The sequence below is a fragment of the Branchiostoma floridae genome, unplaced genomic scaffold, assembly GCF_000003815.2.
Source record: "Branchiostoma floridae strain S238N-H82 unplaced genomic scaffold, Bfl_VNyyK Sc7u5tJ_1564, whole genome shotgun sequence".
Classification (NCBI taxonomy): Eukaryota; Metazoa; Chordata; class Leptocardii; order Amphioxiformes; family Branchiostomatidae; genus Branchiostoma; species Branchiostoma floridae.
The window spans coordinates 236,878-256,391 of NW_023365762.1; the positions used below are offsets into that span (position 1 = coordinate 236,878).

Sequence of the window (19,514 nt, forward strand, 5' to 3'; positions counted from 1 at the left end):
AGATGGTAAGTATCTGAATAGGTCACGCGGAATGCCTTGAGGCGCCGGTCATTTTGATACAGCGTCTTGAAGGGTTCATTCACCTGACAGTCCATTTCTTAGATGCCCATCCTACTAGACATGTGTTAAGTGGGGTTATCTCCAAGCAGATGTAGCAAAGTTTGTTTTGATCGTATTTGGCTGTGTTTTGTACTTTTAGGGTGAAGGGTATCTGTGTAAAACAACACAATAAAAGCGCCAACCTGTACCCCAAAAAGCCAGACTGTTAACACTAGTTTACCTTTTTTCTGTGGGGTAACCTATTTCCATTGTGCTGAGAAATGGGGAATTTAGGACATCAGTCGGTGTCAAACTGCAATATTTTTCAAAAATATTACATTTGAAACCGCCGTCCGTCGACTTGATATCCCTAAATAATTAGTTATTAAATATGACGGATATAGGTTACCCCTCGGGTAAAGGTGAAGTAGCGTTACATCTGCCGAGTGGATATATGAAATACAAATGTATATACGGAGCGTCCTTCATTCGGTGTTTGCATTTGGCTAAACCAAACCTTTCTGGTGGCTGAAAAAATATCATAAATCCACAAGATACGCAGAGAATTTTTTCAGAGACCTCGAACTGACACTAGCTCTCTTGAGTTTGTAGCCGCCAATTTGGCCGATTCGTAATACGCCATTTTGGGTCATTTGGTAATTTGAAGCGTCACGTTCCATTAAGCAAGGTCATACATTTAACTACGACCATGGAAAGGTAACGAAAACAAAATCCAAGGAAAACCTAACTATCTAGTTCCCCTTGCCTTCGCCTAGCTTGGCTTCCATTCGATTTTTACCAGGGTTTCCAATGTTTTTAGGGTAGCGAATGTTGCATAAATTATATTGTGCAAAAACACTTTCCCCTATTCAATTTCCCTTTCAGCAAAGAAACTATATTCAAACACTGGCATTTTCCCCCCATAATATCTCCATGTCTTGTTTTTCTTTTGTTATGAAAACTCAAAATTGTTTTGTTGTGGTACCACAAACCAGCGATTTTACCTGATAACGCCCTACGTGAGTCACATGACTAGTTTTGGCGCGTACGTCCTCCTAGGGCGGGGTCAGAGCGAGGCTACTATAATCGCACAGAACGCAGGTTGACTGCCGGGCGAATACCACGCGTACGTGGCATCCCGAAATTTTAAGGGCTAACCTTAAATCCTTCCGACCTCCTATCAACTTAAGAACATCCATCTCAGCTTCCAAGAGTCAGCTACGCACAGGTGAGTGTTTAGATCTTCAGTTTTAAACGGTTTTGAGTAAATTGTGCGTTTGGTATTGAAGAGAAAGGAATGCGCGGTGAATTACTTACTACGGGGCCACATGGTAGCCATGCCGGCTCGGCGCGTTTGTTTTGGGTGAATGAGTGCGAGGTTCTCTAGATTTTTTACCGACTTTGGAGCTTGATATTCATTCAAATGTATGCCATATACACTATATATGCTTATCCCACTATGATACGGTAGAATTCGTTGTTTTCCGAGATATATTTGCTGCGTTTTGGAAGGCATTTGGTTAATGGCGATTTTTTTTACCCATCTAAAAAAGGCCGGCTGGCCAGCAAAGCACTTAGTCAAATGGGGTAACAGAAACCACGTTGTCTAACATACCTAGACAGTTTGCAAACACACATGGCGAGAAAGATTTTTACGGAACGAAAAATCATCACAGAAGCTGTGAAAATATTAGTTCTCGTTTGTGTCTTTGTTTCCAATAATTTGCATTTGATAACAAACAGTGTACACAGTAACACAGCCTCAAATATTTGTGTCCGTCTGTGCTTTGTATTTGTTTTGAACACTAGTATCGTAAGAATTGGTTTCAGTTTGTAATAGTAAATGAGTATGGGATCGCTTTTCTATGAAACACATTTATATTTTATGAAGTCGATACAAATGCGTCTTGGTTACGACCTTCGTTAACTCAAAACAGCTACCCACGTGTGCGACCCAACCCAAAACGCGGTCGTTAAATTTTTGAGGCCATAACTCGCTTTCTTCGTCGTTTTAAATCCTGTTTGGGTTTTCCCACGATTTGGGAGGCTTTGTTCTTCCTGACTTTGTTTGGTTTTTGGTCGTCACATGGGCTTGACGGTAAATTTAGACTGTAGACCAAACGATTTAGGCCTATCGAGTATCAAACAAAGCATGTGTGCTGCCGGTTGGAACCGGTTTACGCTCCTGGTGACGGAAATGCCTCAGGATCCAGTGAATTTTTCTCTCATCTTTCGGGGGAAAAGTCGCAATTAAAAATACATCACCTTTTTTTCACATTCTAGGAAATAATTCAGAAGTAGAAGAAGAGAAACTAAAGCGGAATTGTGGCAAGCGCGTTGTTAGAACGACCGGCGTTTTGTGACAAAGAACATTCCGACCTAGTGCGCTGTGCTCTGCTGTCCTCCAAAAATTCCTCTTGGAATTTCTGATCAGATATACGCGTATCTCTTCCACGAAATTCCACGTATATTTAGAGACTAAATGGAGGACGTCTACGGTGACAAATTCTGTGTGAGATCTGGCTATATTACGGCGGAATTTGGGCGTAAATGTTTAATAGTCGATCTCTCTCAGTGTGTGTGTGTGTACGTCATTTCCAAACGAGAGGATTTATTACCATTCTATAGGGGTGTTTCAGTAACCGTCTGCATTGGGAGCGAACATGACGAAACTTTAACACCCTATTAGGTCAATGGAGAGCAACTTAAAGGCACAGAAATGTCATTTTCAGTCTTTCAAACAAGAACTTGAAGAAGGAATGCCTGTTTCATAGAATTAAAACCCACAATCGCTTGACAACACACACACAGTGTTTGTAAACAAAGCCATGTGACCTATACCTTTTTGGCGCGAAGCTACAGCGCGTCACGGGTGCTCATTTCTCCGGAGGGCACATTGTTAGTTGATTACTCACTATCAACACACAATGCTGGAATTAATTAAGTTTTCACAGGTTTCTTTCACATGTATATTGCCTTGAATTTTCTCAGGTCGATTAGAAAAGTTCGAGTCACAACGTGGTGTTTGATTCTTTTTATTCCGAGTTTGGATGCACATGTCGCCATTTCCTTATGTTACTTTTGGTGCCTTTTTGTATAGATACGTTTAGATATTTAATCATATTATGTTAAATTTCTTTCCAATGTGTACCTCCTTGAATTTCTCTGTTCAATTAGAAAATTCCCAGTCACAATCTAGAGTTTGGATGCACATTTCCTTGTCACCATTTTCTTATGTTTTGGTGTCTTTCATACGTTGTTATACGATCCTTTTACTAGATATTTACGTTACAAGAACAGACACAGACACAGGCGATATCTAGTTCGGTTTTTCCCTTCGACTTGAAACACAAACTCAACGATGGAACAACATGATATAGATAATTGTTTTGTTGTCGAATTTTGGGTTAGTTTGACACACCCATATTTTGATATTCATTGACCTGTTAATGATTAGACGACCCTGAAGGATTTGTTTTGTATTCTATTGACCCATGAGTTAAAGGTGCCTCTTTGATACACGTCAACAACGCACCTGTTTGGCTTGTAGGCTAAATTGTTAGGCCGTGAGAAGGTACTCTCCAAGCAGAGGTTCGGCTCCGAGTTCGTCTGGTTTTATTTGGGCGTTTTTATGCGTTTCTGTTTTGTTAGCCTCCATAGCAGGCTCTCTGGGGCCTTTTTTGGCTCGTAGTAGACTTTTGCTGGCCATTTCTTTTTGTACTGGGTCATGGCTCTATTTGCATACTGTATTCTGCACAGACCCCCTATGTAATCCATTTATTCTAATGCCCAGGGATCAAGCTTAGACGTTGCTCCCATGGGATTGTTGCTAGATGATTAAGCACCGTTAATTACGTGTCAGTATCTTTCTTCTGTCTACAACACCACGATATAGCAATGTTTATTTGCAATTTATTTGCATTGCTGACTTGATAGCCCTAAATACCCTGTTTTTAAATATAGCGGATATAGGTAACCCACGGATAAAGGTGAAATAGCGTTACGGCATTCTTAAAAAAAAAAAAAAACTAACGTTACGCGTGCTTAGAAAGTTAGTATTACGTATTTTTGTTCTTGCTCGGTCCCTACAAGTACAACGGGGAACGGGTTTTCTGCGCGTGGAGAATTTGCGCGTGCGCGTGAAAAATTTGCGCGTGAAAAAATAATGTTCCTGAAATATGTCAGAAAATGTGCAGCAAGGAATTCTATGGCAGGAAAATTTTTAGATCCCTTGGGAATAGGCTAATTTGCATATTTTGAACATTTCAAAATCACGTAAATTTGACAGAAATACATGGAAAAATTACTCATACGAGGTTTTATATTCACGCGCAGATTTTTCACGCGCAACATTTCACGCGCAACTTTTTCACGCGCACAAAACCCCATCCCCTACAACGTGACTTAATTTGTATAGTGACGCGAATAACAACAGCATGTGATAAGGAAACGCTCCAGTTTTGAAGTGTTCATTCCGTCCGAACGCACAATGACATGGATGGTGGATTTAGAACTGGGTTAAAACGACGTTATTGGTGTTGTTTGTTTCGATCACATGGTAAATAACGACCTAGGGATTATATATCTGACGTAAATGACGTTTCATTTTTGGACTGGTGAACATAAATGGAGACGCAAACTGATGAACATAATGGAAACTTAAAGGTTATCGAAAAGGTTAATGGAATAACACCAAATAGAAGAAGACTAAAAGTGTTGAGTTGTTTTTAATTCACCGACTGAAATGATACAGCTACAAAACATTAGAAATATGAAACCGTAAATTGTATTCACTGAATTGCAACTACAGACTGGAAAAGAATAGAACGATATTGTACTGAACCATATTGTAATGAGTAATGAAAGCAAACATGCCGAAGAAATAGGATCGTCAAGATCGCCTAGTAGTTTCCAGTGATGTCTTGTTTTCAGTCCTATATATACTAGTACATTACTTTACTCCACAACATAACAACCAGTGGTGTCTATTGTTTACTCATAAAAGTATACCGGTATGTCTTTAGATTTCACCCCACATTATGGATCCGATGTATTCTGGTTTATTCCGGTATTCAGCCGTACCCCGGGAAAGGATATGGTAAAAACGTAGGGATAGGCAAGAGCTTTGATGTCAGAATACTAGTATGTACAAACACCGCACGCACAGATGGACAATTGTCGTTTCTTAGAAAGACCATATGGTGTCTAGCCGGACTTGAGAACAAAGTTGAACTTGGTGGTTACACAACTATGTCTGAAAAAGTTCGCGAACTTGAGTCTGGAATTCCCTGGTTCCAAAACAAACTTGACATATCCCAGTTGTTGTAATGTCGGCGAAGGTAGTAAAACACTTCGCAACACTTAAAGCGTTGCTGACAGCTATATCACAGAATGCAATAAAAACGCATGTGATATTTGACTCATTTTGAAACTCTATACTACTGTATAGCTGTTCAACGTAAAGTTGTTTCTAAATAAAACAAAGCTTGCGTTGACTCTAGTATCCATTTCTTGACCTCAGAGACCAGCGTCATTTACGATAGTTTATCATTTATTTTAACCGCCAAATGTAGTGTCGATGCCAACTTGGCGCTGCTTACAAAGCTTTTATTTAGGTCTAGTTGCTCTCCAAGAAGGAAATTGAACCTTACAATTGCACTTAACGGTTGTCTTAAAAATCACCACTCTAAAGATATTTCTATCTGACAAACTTAAGCCAAGTTTAGGAGAGTATCGATATTCGCTAAAGTGAAAGTTATTTGTCTAACTTTATTTAGAAGACTTCCTCTTTGCCAAAACAAAATTGTATATTCTAGCAATCTTTTAAGCATCGAATGCTTTCTAAAAATCTATAAAACTCCACAATTTGTGCAGTTTTAAACATTGATGTGGTTTCATGTTTGAGTGCTGAACTTTCTATGACCCTTCCGATGTAGGTTGCCGCCCAGTAGAAGTGCCCCTAAGGTTACATACCAGACAAGCTCTAGTCACAAGACTTGTCCACACAGACGGACGGTAAAATATAGAAAAAGACAAACGTATTGCTGGTAGACACGCAAGTAGATTTTATTGTAAAGAACGTTCACCTATCGGTTTGAACTTTCTTTAAACTATTAGAACTGATGGGGAACGCTGGTTCACCTTTTTCCGCTGGTGTAACCTATAGCCGTTCTTTAAAACAAGGGATATTCGAGTCGATCGACTGGAACATTTTGAAATTGTTTAATATTGATATTTGAAACCACTACACGTCGTCGTGATAGCCCTAAACATCTAATGTTTAAAAACAACGGATTTAGGTTACCCCACGGATAAAGGTGAACTAGAGTTATATATGACTCATTATGAGAGATAGATCAATAGTGTAATAGTAATGTCAATGTCAGCGTTCCGATGATGTAGATAAAAAAGTGTTATTGACAACTGAAAAACTGTAAAAAAAAATGTTTTTAGCAATTTCGTCGAATGCTTTCCAAAAATCTTCAAAACTCCCCCTTTTGATAATGAATTGATAGATTCTGCCCTTGGCTGCAACGCTTTTTTAACAAATAAACCATTTGAATGATAGATTTGATGGATGGATAGAGAACTCAGGGGTCCAGAAAAGTGAAAGTGGTCTCAAGCCTAGAGCTATTCACTGTTTATTTAAGAGAAGAGAGGCGGTATGAACAGAAGTATGTACAGGTTACTGGTGCAAATTCCCATTGCTCTTTTCGTACAATGAACAGTGGACCATAGTCCTAAGGACTGTAACCCTTTATATATAGTAATGGGTACATCGGGCGAGCGACACAGCCGGGGTTCGAACTCGCAACCTCTTGGTCCAGGGGCATTGTGGTTCAGATGCTGGGGCTCTACACAGATTTGGATTACTTACAAGTTTCTTTTGACAAGTCGTAACCGCAGCATGGTCTTCATAGCTCAGACAATCGCTATTTTACAAGCAATTGACTGTTTTGGCAGTTATCCAACGCCATGTCCAGCCACCACCCACTTTCACAACATAATGGTCGCTCCCTTCTTCTGAACTCTGTTCGACCCCATCTCCCCATGTAGTCTGTACGGCCCTGGCTCAGTTACTTTCTCCACAGACCTCCCGTTGGGAAGAGAATCGCTGGCTCTCTTCCAAAGAAAGAAGTCTTCGCAATTAACGCGCCAACGTATCCATAGCCCCAAGCAGAAAATAGAATACGCATTGTATCGTTTTCATTCAGTTGTATCACATGGCTGGACGAAAGATACAGAATACTTTCAAAGCATAAAGTGAGAGTTCAGCGGCCCCCAAACAAGCTGTACCCAGACCCCCACCCCACCCCCTCCCTTCCCCCCTGTGGAATGCCGCCTACCACCTGTCCAGCCAATCACAACGCGAAGATTAATGGCACGCCCCCCTCCCCGAACCCCTCCCACAATGCATCAGTTCTGAGTTCGACTTACACTGATGTCTTTTGTTCTTCGTACATGTGCGAACGATTCCTACCGTAAAAATCCAATTTTCGTAAGTACGCCTTTCTTCTAGATTTCATATTAAGAACTAATATAGTTTCCTACTCATTTTGGATTTGTTTTAGATATAACTTAGGCGGCGTTGCGATGGGTGTCTTTGTAAATTTATGACTGCTACACACTCTACAAACATTCCGACCCATACTTAGTAACTGGCGTACGCTCGAGACTATCATGTGATAGAATCTAAAGTAATGCCCGTTTCTTATCCTGTTTGAAAAAGGTAGGTTTCTTACCTGTTTGGATTTTTTTAAATTACGAACCTGTGGTCTGAAATTCGGATAATTGTGCTGATTAGAAGCGAGTACTAGTATTATGAGTTAGATGGCCGGGCTATTCTTTTACTAGACAGGCCAAATATAGCCAAAACACTGAATATGAAATCAACGTATCATTTTGCTCTTCATTGTAAGTTTATTGTTAAACATTGATCCTAAATCATATTTGCGTTAATTTTAGTTTGCTGGGAGATTTATGCAATATTTAATCACTTCTTTCTGTAGACAATACCTACCAAATCATCAAAATAGATTTTAGAGTAGAGTATATTTTCAATATCAATGCAATATTCTTTAGTTATCCTATTTCGAAACTCTCAAACTATTAATTTATACTTCTGAAAGAACATGTCCTTGTTACAATTGATACTGATACAAGAAATAAAATCATCATAAAAAGTGTCTGTCCAAAACGTTTAACTCGCCTCCCGTTGAAAATGAAAGCACATAATAGAGTAGCTATTTAACTATTGGGCGTGAGTGTTACAAAGTTCAATACCAGAAGTCAAGTCTTTTCAACAATAGCAACTTTATATCACTCACTGAACCCCCAATTTGGGGGGGGGGGCTTTTTAAGTTCAAACCCTTTTCAAGTACCTCCTACATTTTGTCTAGTATCAAAAATAGCATTCTCAGAACTGATCCGACCTTATTAACATATATGGCATCGAGTGACGGTTTGACAATATTTTGATTCTGTCGTTGCGACTTTGGGCAAGTGATTGAAGTGATGGGCGGGAGACAGATGATTGAGACACCGCCAATATTTTAGGAGCAGTCCGATCGAGGGTGGTCCGTGTTGTCGCTAATGATAATAGCAGTGTCAGAGTGTTGCGATTGTGATATGAAGTGCAAGAAGGGGAAAATGTTATAAAAAAGTAGACCTCTACTCTAAATCTCTTCAGAAGATCATAATCATTCATGTGAACCTTTGAGATAGAACGTATACTAGGAACCCCTTTTGAATTCCTGAAACACAAAACCTTGTCAACTCCGTGTACTAACTACGTAGAGTAGGAAGTACTTGGGACTAAATGTTGCTTTTTCTTGGAACTGCAGTTCACTTCCTCCAATTCTAGGTATTGAACCCCGAAGTTAAAAGTACAAAGCTAGAAAGGAGAAGAAGAAAAAATACCGATAGAAGCAACGTTTTATCACCGGAAATGTATAAAAGTTAATAATAGTGTCCTTATTGCCTTTTTGTTTTTAGAGAAAATATATGACAAAAGGGGCGTAGAAAGAAAACATTTGTCATTTGAGCACAGAAGTGTATGTTTGGAGTGTCCTCGGAAGCATCTAAAGTTACAGGCATGTATAAATGGGGAAACCGAAAGATTGGGTGACACTGGCGCGTGAGGAAATACGTTTATACTACCAGCGGACATACAGCGACACTATTTGGGTATAAACAATGTAATGACAACTTAGCCACGTTTTATCGCCAATAGACCTGTTTATACAACACTTTGACGTCGTAAAACACTACGCTTTCAAAAAATAACTGAACCTAAATATTCTAAATAAAAGTTGGCGTTTTAAATGAATGCGCATCTAAATTAAAAGATGGCGATTTAGATGACTGCATCTAAATGAAAAGATTAAAAGATGTCGATTTAAATGAAATGGCTACATCTAAATAAAACATTGTGATTTAAATGATTGCATATGATCTAAATCAAAAGATGGCATCTAAATCACTGCATCCAACTTTGACAATACTGTGTCACACAATACCATCCCTTCCATATGATATTGTACTAAAACGTTGTTTTCAGAAATGATATCACTGTTCTTTCTCGTCATTTATGGATTTAGAGAAAGGTTACTCGAATACAAATGGATGTCACACATCTGTTTCGTGGTACAGAAACGGTACAGACGAACCAAGGCCGGAATTCTAGACCACAAATGGTTCTTCTAAGGCCAAGTTTCCGATTTCAAACGGATCTTCCGCTTAACACATTACTGAGACTGTTTGACTAGCAACTATCCGCTGAGCAAGTTTGCCTTCTCTCCGTCTGGCGATGCTTTGAGTCAATCTTGGGTCGCGGTTACTAAATTGTTCTTTGTCGCTTGGCGGTCTCTGTCGTGTACTGTTTGTGTGGAAATATTTGTCGTTCAGATGATCCCGATTTGAAACGGGTATTGTGGGGTAATTAAGTAAGCAAAACAAAGCAAAGAAGGGAAGGAAGTGTACCCAGTTTTTAGGGGGTAGGCCCCGCAGCCAACTTGGTCACTATTCTTTAGCCTCTACCAGGCTCCGGAGATCGCTGGACAAATAATAAAAAGTTGTAAAATACTGAAATAGACTGAATACTGGCTAGGGGAGTCGGTCGCCATAGGGTTCAATTGGTGGGGTTTAGGTGGCTTATTATGTGTTTTCATCTGATAGGAAACTAGTATAAATTTTACTTGGTCTCTTGTAGGCCGCCATTAACGGAATACCTCGTAGCCACTGCTAATACCCCTGTCACATTGCGCGAAAATCGAGCGGACGACGAGTCTGCGACAATCGCCCGAGCCTCGCTTATAATAATAACTTTATTGCACAACAATTATACAAGGTACAAAGTATGGCTTATATGTGACAGGGACGGTTTTCAGGTGAAAAATACGCGCAACCCTCTGTCGATCTTGTTGCCGACCTTCCATCGAATGATCGATACGCCGATCGTGGATAATGTGACAGGGGTATAAGGAGGCTAGAGAAAACCCCCGCGACGGAGCCTGGTATAGGCTAGAAGGAGGTCAGCCCTCCGGCTAACTCCTTAAACCTGCTAAAATTGTTCTTTGATCTTCTTCAAGACAGGGATTATTCCTACTGGAAGTAAATCCATGTGTTATCAGTGTGTTCTTTAGTCGCATTGTGTGATTTTTATCTCACGGTACCAGCGTTGGGCTTAGAGGTTGATCCGCCCTTGAAAAGATTCTTGTCTGTGTCCTTCAATTGTGGAATTTCCGGCTTTGAGCACCTGAGGTTTTGGCTTGAGCAAAACGCACTGTCAAAGGTGGCAGAGAGTGTCTTTCCCGTTTGGCATTATTAAAACTACATCATCAGTACATGTCCTTTGAAGTCGTTGATATTGAGAATTAGGAGTAAAAATTTTCTTTATATTTGTGTCCAGAAAGTTCAGACGATCATTACACACACACACACACACACACACACGCATTCATACACAAATACGTTCGCGCACACGTACATATGAAGTGGCAAACACATGCACGCAGACACACAATTTGAAATTTGTTTACAGCAATATTGTCCGTTTTATAGACTAAACTTTTTTGATTTGATTTTTTGCTCGTTTACCTGTACGTATCCAATACTAGTTTCACCCTAGTGTAACCTTTGTTATGTTATGTAACCTATGTTATGTTATGTTCACATGGATTTCATAAAAGAACATTGACCCGATTCCTAAGCCCTTTTCCGCTCCAAATGACGAATTTTGACCTTATTTGCTTTGGCACATGCGCTAGACTGTCGTCCGCTACGAAAAGAACGGCGTTGAAAGGTTTTCAGCGCGACTGGCTTACACCGGTATGTGTGACAAGGCCGCACAGATGTTACATACAGGACGGGCGTACGAAAGCCCGTTAGGCCATGTTGATTTGATTATATGGATGACATACTCGGGGAACCCAAAATCTGAGGCGAGCGTGCGAATAAGAAAAAAAAAAAGTTTGCCCCCCACCCCAAAAAAGCCTTAAATTGCCTTAAAAGAAATTGTACCATGCATTCTTACAGGTAAGGGTTAGTATCATTGGCGGCACGAAACAATTTTGATGCCACGAATATGTACTATTACTATCACATTGTTGAGCTGCCTTGTTGTTAGACTCTCCGAGTATTCTATGATTCATTAATCGTACTTGCAATGAATCCGTATTGTTAGTGCATTTTGTGGTATATTGGGGAGTCTGGGGACTTAAAGTTAACATGTCAAAGTCTTTGGAGGCTTCTATCTTCAAATATGAATAAAGTATTTATCTATCTATATATCATCTATATAAACATGACGTTAAAGCTCAAGTGAACGTTGAGAACGGCACGCAAAGTCAAAGAGTTAAATATACTGCCCAATATACGATGACACAACCTGGTTGACCCGTTTATTTATATCTGTAGAAACGTGCAACTCTCGTGCCATGGTCTGGGCTCTCTTCCAGGAAACGGTTGGAGCGTTGATCAGGGCATTCTTCCAGGAAACAGTTGACATTGTCCAGGACAGGTGCCGCCATGACAGATGTGTTCTCGAACTTAGTCCAAGGCTCCAAGCAGAGGTTAGGCTAGCCTGTGTAACACAAACTTTGCTGGGCTGTAACTGGCCCCTCCCCGCTAGTATGCCGGCGGATGTTGGGCGGGCTGCTATAAGCGAGATTTAATCATGCTGCGCCCAGGGTCCGGGGCTGTTTGGGACATTTTGTCAGGATTTCTATTTTTCGTATTTTTCATATATTTCTTCTTTTCTTTTTGCTTTTTTTTAGATTTGGCAATGTGACACTGCACTATAGTTAGTAACTCATTTCAACAGTGCCACAACTAAAGGATAGATCTAGGCAGACGGTAAATCTAGTCCCATAGTCCGTATACTAGTAGTCAGTTGTTTGTATGTTATCCACTGCGTCTAGGGTACGATATAGGAAGGCTGAGCCCATCCCTCTTCTTCCACGGCCTTTCTTTGCGTTGCTTTTCTGTGTTGTGTCGTCGCTCAAAGTTTCTTTGGTTAGATCTAGGCCAGTATTAGTCTGTGTGACACAATCTCTGTTGTCCAGGGCTGATACTTTCTGATGTATGGCTGCTATAAGCGAGATTTAATCAGGCTAGGCCAGTATATTCACACAGTGTGTTCAGATTTGCAGTATCGAAATGACTGATCTGGTTGACGTCCCGAACGTGCTAATCCTGTCAGGACAAGTGGCTGATAAGGTCGCCTGACCGAGCTGTCAATCAAACATAGCTGCCGCACCTCACCCCGTGGGGTGCCGTATCATACGATAATTGTAGCCTCCTCCAGACCTTTCTGAGGGGTTCTGAATCGTAGAATTCGACAACAATACTTGTGATTCGTCGATGAATTGGCTAGCAAAAGTTCCTCTATGCAGACTATGGTAACCCGGAACTCCATTGGTAAATACTGTAAATACAGAAATGTTCGCGGTGATTTTCGCGTTGCAAATTTACCGCGAACATGAAACCACCGCGAACCACCCCGAACAGTCCTTTTCCCGCTAACGCGAAATTAAATCCCCGCAAACTTAAATGTGTTTACAGTAGTTCACCCTCTAGCCTGGATACCAGACTCCGTCCCGATCTCAGTATCTACCAGGGCCTAACTTAGGGGGCCTGCTGTAGAACTTTCTCGGGGGCATGTTTGTCCTAGACCCGAGGAATTGGTCGGTATAGGCCCTAGTAACAGTCTGGCATCCAGGTTAGTAGAGTACGACTACTACTATTTTCTGGATACGTCTGTTCGCACTTTGCCTGGAGTAGCCAGCTAAATTGCAAACATGGGCAAAGAATGTTTCCTATTTCGTTCGAAGGTCAGTAGGAGGTGTCAACCTTATTTTAAGGGTGGTGGACAATATTTCATTCCGGGTGGGAAACGTGGGAATTTTCATTATTTGGCTCAAAGCCCAGAGGTCCTGGGTTCTAGTACCTAGTCTCTACCAGACTCCGGATCGCTGGAAAATCGTAGAAATGGAACAAATAGAGAGGAATATAACCGGCCAGGGAACAGCTCGCGATCCTAGGATCGCGTGCTTTCCCTGGCCGGTTATGTTCCTCTGGCCGGCTTACTCCTCTATTTGTTCCATTTTTACGATTTGTCCAGCGATCCGGAGTTCTGGTAGAGACTACTAGTCCCCTGGTATGCCCCTTTTGGGAAGGGCACTAAACGCGACTTTCCTCACTTCACTCAGGTTATAATTAAATGAGTACCTAGCTAGTTAGGGCCGTCCCTCGTATAGGACATTAAATAGAGGTCCCGTGTTTGAGGATAGCCACATCTCAAGCACGTTAAAGATGCCACCACACCTGTCCAAAAGAGTAGGGGTCCTTCCCGGTGTGAGTGGATCAAATAAATCTGTCCAAATGTATAACTTGTAGTACTGTTCAAATTATTACAGAACCTGGTGTGTTACTCCATACGGCGGTTTACAGGGTATGCAATACAACAAAATAGCTGGCTAACTCCCCTTGTATACTATTCAGTCCTATGCGGCAATTTCGACCATTTTGTCAGCAACCTAAAAGTCCTAAAGCTTAGGACAGTCAGTCCAGCAGCCTTCAGTGCTAACAATTTCACGTCAATATTTTTGTTGTTTCCGGGTTTAGTTTCCGGGTAGTAGAGTCGCTTAAAAACGGAAATGGGTGCCGGGCCTACGCATCACAATGTGATGCATGGCAACTTTAGCTTTAGCTTAGTAGAGTCGTAACTACACTGAAGCATGGAAGTCTCTAGTATTTGTTTTAAAGCTTAAGAAAGTTTAGCTGTCAGGTGTTAAAACTTGTCAACAGGATTATCTCCTCAAACCAAAATAAACACACGATTAAACTCTAATCCTTCGTACCTACCCTTAGCATACAATACTGGGCGAGTGCTAAGCAGTCGTTGTTGTATGCAAACCAGTTTTTAGGACACAGAAGGGGCAACACATGTTAGTTCAGCTTTGAGTTGGTTGCGCACTTGTACCAGTGTCCTTGTACACATCCTCTCGGCGCTTTGTTTTCGTAAGAATCTTGGCTACTGTAGCAGGTGGCGTGATAGTGGAATCAAGAAGTTTTGCCAAGTTTGCGAACTTTGTTTTTCAAGTTCTTCGCTCGAAGTATAAGACTGTACCGGGTTGGATTGCGGTGCCGTCAAGTTAGGTATTGTGCATTTTCGGTTATACTGTCTTATTTTGTTTTATGTGCCACGTTTTATTTCAGGTTTCGCTAATCTCTGCTTCTTCGGTTGTCAGAAATACCAGTTTTACATTGTGGTTTTGTGTTCTTGAAATATGTGAGGAAAACATGTCCTAGAGGTAGCGCTAAATTTGGGTATTTCAATGAATATAATCGTAGACGCTGTATACAAGGGCACAACTACGTTCGATAGTCAGAAAGTATAGTGTTGATAGTCTTTTGAATGAACGGATATAACTGCTCTATCTCGAACCATTTCATAAAAGAGATTTTAGGTTCGTGCACTCCTATGCGTATATTGTAGTCCTTATGAGTTGCGTATTGACATGAATCGTTTGCAGCCAAAGAAGTCTCTTTTTTTCGGGTCCGGCAACCAGGCAGCACTGTGGGTCAAAGAAAAAAACTTCTCCGCAAATGTTACCTAAACCACAAAATGTCAATGCGCAAGTCGTACGCACAAGTGTGAACGGCCTCCTTACCATTGTTAATGTTAGCCGTGTCACATATCACCATAATTTTGCTACTTCAATTTTACAAACTTGCGTCAGCAAACTTTACAGTTGTCGCCCACGCCGTAAATTATACATGGGGAAGGCTTTGGGCCGTTTCGATCTGCGTCAGCGTGAAAATTACAACGGTAAAAGTCAAATTTACGTTGATCGATTGTAGAGTGTGGAAAGCAATAACGTTTTCTGGCGTAGAGCCCGTTCACGCGTAACCGTTGCTCGTTCGTTCGGACCCTTTGTAGTGGCTAGCGGCACATAGAGCAAGTTTCCTCGCTATAACCATGAAAAATGGAGATATAGTTTTGGGTGTGTCCGTGTGTGTGTCTGTGTGCCTGTCTGTCTGTCTGTGTGTCCGGATTTTTGTAGTGAGCATATCTCAAGAACCTCTGGATGGATTACGATGATATTTTGTATGTGGATAGGTGTTGGAAAGACAAAGATTACGGTCAATCCACCCCCCCTCTCCTGGTAGGTGGACTTGGTACTGCAGCAGAATGTCCTTTTTTTGTATCTTTTTACCTGGATGTGCTATATATGGTCTTGATTTTTTTTTACATGGAGGGGTTGCTGTACCTCCTCGAAAATGGGATCCTCAATTCACGGCCCTTCCGAAAGACGGGTGCAGCCCCAACCGAGATGCCCAACCCAGGATTGAACTGGGGGCTCCCATGGCCAGTTACCAACTAATTTGAGCCAACTAACTGACGAAACTGTGAGGGTGCTACTCTCCAAGCAGAGGTTCGGCTCCGGCTGTTTTGGGACTTTCTTTTAGGCGTTTTATCGGGCTTCCTATTTTGAACTGTTTTCTTCGTGTCTCGAGGCCTAGACTGGAGAGTATGTGGCTGCTACCAGTTGAGCTACAGGGACATCCACTGCGATAGATTTAAAAAGAATTTATGACCCCAAACCTATAAATGACGAACGCCATCAGTGACAATGCTCTCCGCACGTAGACAGTCAATGAAGGAGGCCATATGCCATGTGACTAGCCTCCTCCAGGCCTTCCTTAGGGGGTGCGGGGATCGTAGAATTCGGCTAAAAAAAATCGGGAAATTGGCCAGAGGCAGAGGAGTCAGGCCACGCTAACTAGGCTAAGGTTCATGTTTCCCCTCCGTGACCGACCAACTCCTCTAGTAGCAAAACTGCCCTGGCAATACTAGCGTAGTCGTCTGGTAGAGACTACCATGTGACTGTGCCTTTGTTGTGATAGAGCTAGCCGTATTATCTGGCTTTGCTCCGGTCATGTGCCCTACAATGTAAACGGTAAACACCGGCGATGCTAGGCATAGCCGGTATGAAATAACACATTACATAATGTCGACTTTGTCTCCTGAGGCAAGGTCACATGTGAAATACAACAACAACAACACTACCGTACCGGTGTTTCTCAGTAAGCCATATGTACTAAATCCCTATATAGGGGCAAACCATTACGTACGCTGGTACGGTTGTGGATTACTCAAAATGTATGCACATATTTGTTACGTGTTGATTTTCAATGTACGTTCCCTTTCGTCCTTTTTGAATCGCCCCAAAATTTTTGTTTTGAATTGGTTGTTTTGAAAAAAAAAGTCTGTCAGGTGGAAAATGATCGACTTTTGAGATCGCATTTCGTGTTGTGGCGATTGTCAATGGAACTATTCATTTGTATGATGTGCGCTATCAATTTTTGATGAAGGGATGACGTCACGTCTGGAGCTGTCAATCAATGATGATCTCTTTGCGCGGGAATTCAATGACGTCATCGCAGGATGGGAAGATCAAAACGAAACCTAAATGAAAGACAAAAAAGGAAAATTCAAATAGATTTCATACAAAAAATCAATAAAACATTGCTCAAAGAGAGCACATATCCTTTCATTCATAGTGGCTGGGTCATACCATTTGGCAGGGGTGATTTTCATTCAGCTTCGAAGTAGATTTGAGTGCCCGGATGTTTCGAAGTAGACATGAGTGCCCGGATGTTGAAAGTGTCTGTGAAGGTCTCCACCTGTTTTCCTTGGCAACGTCTAAGATGCGTCCTTGGCATTCCAGAATGTCTTGGAATGTGATGGGAAGGAAACCCACTTTCTTGACAGATGCGCTGCATATTTCGTCGAATCATTGAGGTTTTAAACCTTCTTGGTCGAATGCAACATTGTATACGCCAGAAAGTTAGTGCGAAAGCACTACATGGAATCGCTTTATCAAAGTTTTTGACAGTTTTATGGTATAGTATACGTTGCACGTGTGCCTGTATGCCCCTGAACAAGTGCTTATTAAACATCCTATATTGCAGCCGGTTTACGTATGGCCTAGTTTCAGAGCTTTGTTTGAAGTCCACTTTGGGCCGATGGTTTGCTTCGCTGGCACGATTGAATTACTGTGTGTCACTGTGTGTGCTTTCTTTCGTTTGTGTAGTCTTCTGTCGACAAGCATTGCTTCAAGCGTTGTAGGGACTGTTCAAAAACGTTTGGAAGAGATGTGAACCTTGTTGTAAGGGACTGTCCATATACCGTTAGGGAGAGGTCAGGGAATCATTTTTTTTATCGTGGGACGTGAAACAAATATTTGATTGCGTTATCCGGCCAAATCTTATCCTAGTGTCCCCTTACACAGATAGAGCGAGATTAAACCAGTTTGTAAATAGTAATTACAACGTAACAATTGATGAACTGTCTGTCAAAGATGACCAGCGGCAACTGTCATCATCTGTTATTAATACGCTTTTAGGAGACAGGTATTTCATACCTGGCGGACAGGTACTTCCGAATACCTGCACACCTGTGTACACTGTCCCCAGAACTGTAATGAAAAGTTTGTACACAGCAAACAGGATTGGAGAAGTTTTCTAAAATTCACTTGTCCTATCGGGCAAGCACATAAAAAATTTACTTGCCCGAAGTAAAAATTCACTTGTCCTATCGGGCAAGCACATAAAAATTTACTTGCCCGAAGTAACTTTTCACTTGCCCGAAATTGAAATAATATTTTCTATGTACGTTTGTATTTTCACTAGTTCTAGCAATTCAAGGAATTCTTTTATAATGGTCTCCATTTTTCTGCATTGACCAATGCTTGATGCCATGACTGTGCAAAGTAACAAGTGTATTAAAATCTCACTCATGGAAAAATCTTACTTGCCCGATCGGGCAAGCGGGGTTGGACATGTACTTGCCCGATCAGCATTTTCACTTGTCCGGGACTATCGGGCTAGTACGTGGACTTGTCAAACCCTGAGCAGATAGTTCATTTTTTTCTCTTTGCAACGTTGACTTTGAGCCTCAGATATTCATGAAAAAACTTACTAGTAGTTCAGCCTTCTTACCGTTCTTCATTGAGGTCATGAAAGTAAAGGTTTCACATATAGCAAAGATATAGGTAATATGATTATGATATAATGTTCTTAAATCTGTAGAGTTCCTAGAGTCCTAAGTTCTAACACATATCCTTATGATTATGATGATCCATATACGACGTATTATAAAAGCACATGGCAAAATGAAGGTTGTATGTTTCGTCCGTGCCTGTTCATTTTATTTTTATTTTATTTATTTATTTATTTATTTGGGCCCTTTCATTTATTGCAAAAGTCTGTTGTTATAAGATCTAAGCGGACAGACCTCGTTTGAAATAAGAAGGAAAAAAAAAACTTAGATAAGAGTCATCTTTATCAAGGTTTATTAGTACCAAAGTGCTTTCTCTCTCTCTCCCTCTCTCTCTCCCTCTCTCTTTCTCTCTTCCTCCCTCTCTCGCACTCTCTCTGTTCCTTTCTCTTTTTCTGTGATTGTATCTCTGTTTCTCTCTCGCTCTCTGTGATTCTGCCCCCCTTTTTTTCTCCCCCTTCTAGGCTCGATGCACTCTACAACAGGCCATATCTTTGCCCTTCGTTTTCAATTAAGAGATAAAAAGAGACGTGGACAATATTCCTCTCAATTCACGTAGATACCGCTTGGCGCACATTCAATAGTAATGCCTACATTCAGGACAGTCTGACATATCGATGAAAGTTATGTTAAACAGGCGCCCCGGAGCATGCATGAGGACATCTGGTCACGCCGCGATCACGCGTTGTTCACATGCACACCGCAGTCACGTGTGATAGCTCCTCCATGCCCATCACGTGCGTTTATAGGTGTTATCCTCACAACATCTCTACGTTTACCGTTACGATAACGTGTCTTTTAACACCTTGGATTTATATAACTGGGAAGAAGTTGCAAATAAGGTTTTCCCGACAATTTTTCAGGTTAGTGACGATTTTTGGTAATTAGGAACGTATCAACATCATCAAAT

At 41.2% G+C, this 19,514-nt stretch overlaps 1 protein-coding gene across 7 annotated transcripts in view; it reads left to right on the plus strand.

Annotated features, from left to right (window-relative positions):
• Positions 1–1,112: 1,112 nt before the first annotated feature.
• Positions 1,113–19,514, plus strand: part of LOC118408271 (sodium-dependent neutral amino acid transporter B(0)AT3-like) — a 41,271-nt gene continuing 22,869 nt past the window's right edge. For 3 of the 7 annotated variants that reach the window (XM_035808941.1, XM_035808943.1, XM_035808945.1), the window contains exon 1: positions 1,114–1,267. The gene's annotated coding sequence lies outside the window, so the exon portion shown is untranslated. Of the gene's footprint in view, positions 1,268–7,451; positions 7,538–14,682; positions 14,698–19,448; positions 19,468–19,514 lie in introns of those variants that run through there. The other 4 variants (XM_035808942.1, XM_035808938.1, XM_035808939.1 and 1 more) reach the window with 4 other exon arrangements.